The sequence below is a fragment of the Alexandromys fortis genome, unplaced genomic scaffold (assembly GCF_014885135.2).
Source record: "Alexandromys fortis isolate MF-2015 unplaced genomic scaffold, M_Fortis_MF-2015_v1.1 scaffold_158, whole genome shotgun sequence".
Taxonomy (NCBI): Eukaryota; Metazoa; Chordata; class Mammalia; order Rodentia; family Cricetidae; genus Alexandromys; species Alexandromys fortis.
Window position 1 is genome coordinate 3,483,630 of NW_026068039.1, and position 3,495 is coordinate 3,487,124.

The 3,495-nt window shown below is 42.5% G+C and overlaps 1 protein-coding gene across 3 annotated transcripts in view; it reads right to left on the bottom strand.

The window, feature by feature from the left end:
• The window catches only part of Eefsec (eukaryotic elongation factor, selenocysteine-tRNA specific), a 219,852-nt gene that overhangs the window by 125,473 nt on the left and 90,884 nt on the right, over positions 1–3,495 (bottom strand). The gene's annotated exons all lie outside the window — the stretch shown is intronic.

Genomic DNA, 3,495 nt, shown 5'->3' on the forward strand with positions numbered 1-3,495 from the left:
CCCTCGTCAGCCCAAAGAGCAATCAGGGTTCCCTGCCCTGTGGGAAGTTCAAGGACCACCCACCTCCAGCTTGTCTGAAGATCAGAACACAAAAAAAGCCACACTAGTCAGCCATATAGGCTAGGCAGTGGTGGAACACACCTTCCCAGCAGCCACACTAGCCAGCCATATAGGCCAGGCAGTGGTGGAACACACCTTCCCAGCAGCCACACTAGCCAGCCATATAGGCAGGCAGTGGTGGAACACACCTTCCCAGCAGATACACTAGCCAGCCATAAAGGCAGGCAGTGGTGGAACACACCTTCCCAGCAGCCACACGAGTTAGCTATAGAGGCCACGCAATGGTGGTGCACACCTTTAATCTCAGCACTAGAGAGAAATATAAACTGGGACTCACTTTCTTTCAGTCTGAAGATTTCTTGGAGATAAGAGCTCTCTAGTGGCTTGGCTACTTTGCTTTTCTGATCTTCAGATTGAACCCCAATATGTCTCAGGGTTTTTATTATTCATGCTACAGACCATACCCTTTGTAAGGGGACTTGGAGGATGTCAAGTTATTCAATTCAATATTTTAGAAATCATAGTACAAATAAAGTTTAGTTACTGTTTCAATAATTTAGAAGGAAAAGGGGTGCAGGGAAAGCAGGAAAATAGACATATCTCCCTCTGAAATGAATGGCAATTTCATCTTCAGTTTACAAGATCTCCCCCTAAGGATGTCAGGATTACCCTATGATCACTAGCAAATTTGAAGAAGTGGAAGAATGCAGAGAGAAGACTCAATCTGAAAGTGAGTCTGATGACCAACCCCACCTACTGCTGTGGGAGAGGGAGGCCAGGAAAAGACCTTTTGTCCACAGTTGCCACACCAGTAATGTGTGCTAAGGTAGCATGATTAATCCTCATTACCCTGTTTAAGATACAGAAAGGCTCAAAGCATAAAATGCCAATTCATGATCTAGGTCACATAGCCACCTGGCACCAAAGGGAACTACTCTGTCTGCTGCTCTCAGAGGCCTCCTAGTCAGTGCTAGCTGAAGCTCTGGCCCCAAGGAGCAGCAGTGTCTTAAGTGAAGGCAAGCTTGACATGGCCCAGCTCTCCTCTCTCACCGGCCTCTTCTTCAGGCAAGGACACAATGCACTGAGAAGGGCAGGTGCATGCAGCAGCATCAACAGCAGCATATCCTTGTTTAAGTCACTGGGTGATAGGACCCGGTTCCCACTTGTGAGGGGGACACTGCCTCTCCCATTTCTATGAACAGAATGTATTTACACAACCCAACAGCTTTTCACAGAATGGACTTAAGAGGTGAGTCTGGGACCTAAGAGGGAGTAGGCCTGAACCAGGACCTCTGCAGGTCCGGGCATTGGTCTGGGACATCAAAGGGAATAGGCAGGAACCTGAAACCACTGTGGGTCCGAGAGTGAGTCTAGGACCTCTGAGGGAGTAAGCCTGAGCCAGGTCCTCAGTGGTTTCTGGGTACACCCAAACCTGGGAACTCTGAGGCAGTAGACCTGAGCTAGAGACCTCTGCAGGACCAACTCCATGCCAGGGACTTCTCCAAAAGGGGATCCAGACCGAGATTTACAGATAAAGGGCAAAGCTGGTAACCTAGGCCAAAGTAGACCTGAGACAGCAAACTCAAAGCGAGCAGAGCAAAGCACAGGAGCGCTGAACTATCTCTAGGATCACAGAGTAACTTCTGGGGTAACTAGAACTGTGGCATTGACTGTACCATGAAGAACAACCATCTGAGCTTTGGATTCACTGGCACCTAGAAGATTAATCAACAGAATCTCAGACAGCCCCAACCACACCTATTAGAGGAAAAGATGAATAGAAAAGGTAAGAACACACGCAATACCACAAAGAGCAACACAACACCAGTAAAACCTAAAGACCCTACAACAGCAAGACCTGAACAACCAAATATGGGTGAAGCAGAAGAAAATGACCTAAAAATAATTTCAGGAGAATGTTTGAAACTCTTAAAAAGGAAATGAAAAATTCCCTCAAAGAAATGGAGGAAAAGACAAACAAAAAGTTGGAAGACGTCAGCAAATCCCTTAAAGAAAACCAAGAAAAAGCAACCAAACATATGAAAGAAACTATTTGAGACTTAAAAACTGAAATAGAGACAAGAAAGAAAATACAAGCTGAGGGAATTATAGAAACAGATATCATGAGAAAATGATCATGAACCACAAACACAAGCATAAGCAGCAAAATACAAGAGATGGAAGAGAGAATCTCAAGTGCTGAAGATACAATAGAGGAAATAAGACTCATCAGTCAAAGAAAACATTAAATCTAACAAAAGCTTAACCCAAAATATCCAGGAAATATGGGACACCATGAAAAGGCCAATCTAAGAATACTAGCTATAGAAGCCGGAGAAGTAGTTCAACTCAAAAGCACAGAAAAATATATTTAACAAAATCATAGAAGAAAACTTTCCCAACATAAAGATATGCTTAAGAAGCGACAAGAAACTTACAGAACACCAAATAGACTGAATCAAAAAAAAAAGTCCCCTCACCACACAATAATCAAAACACTAAACATACAGAATAAAGAAAGAATATTAAGAGAGGCAAAGGAAAAAGCCAAGAAACATATAAAAGTAGACCTATCAGAATTACACCTGACTTCTCATTGCAGACGATGAAAGCCAGAAGGTCGTGATCAAGTGTTAAGTAGACATTAAGAGACCACGGATGCCAGCCCAGACTACTATACCCAGCAAAACTTCCAATCACCATAGAAAGACAAAACAAGATATTCTAAGACAAAACCAGATTTAACCAATACCTAGCTACAAACCCAGCCCTACGTAAAATACTTGAAGGAAAACTCCAACCCAAGGAAGTTGGCTACACCAACAAAAACACAGACAATTGATGGTCTCATAGCAGCAAATCCCAAAGAAGGGGAAAATGCACAAATTAACATAACCAACAATAAAAACTAAATTAATGGGAGATAGCAATCACTGGTCATTAATATTCCTTAATATAAATAGACTCAACTCACCTATAAAAAGGCACAGGCTAACAGAATTGTTAAGAAAACAGAATCCATCCTTCTTCTGCATAAAAGAAACACATCTCAACCGCAAAGGCAGACATTGTCTTAGAGTAAAGGGTTTGGAAAAAATATTCCAATCAAATGGACCTAACAAACAAGTGGGTGTAGCTATCCTCATATCTAACAAAATAGACTTCAAGCAAAAAATCAATCAAAAGAGACATAGAGGGTCATTTCATATTAGTCACAGGAAAAATTCATCAAGAGGAAATCTCGGGCTGGAGAGATGGCTCAGTGGTTAAGAGCACAGACTGCTCTTCCAGAGGTCCCGAGTTCAATTCCCAGCAACCACATGGTGGCTCACAACCATCTGTAATGAGATCTGGTGCCCTCTTCTGGCGTGCGGGCATACATGCAGGCAGAATGTTGTGTACATAATAAATAAATAAATCTTTAAAAAAAAAAAA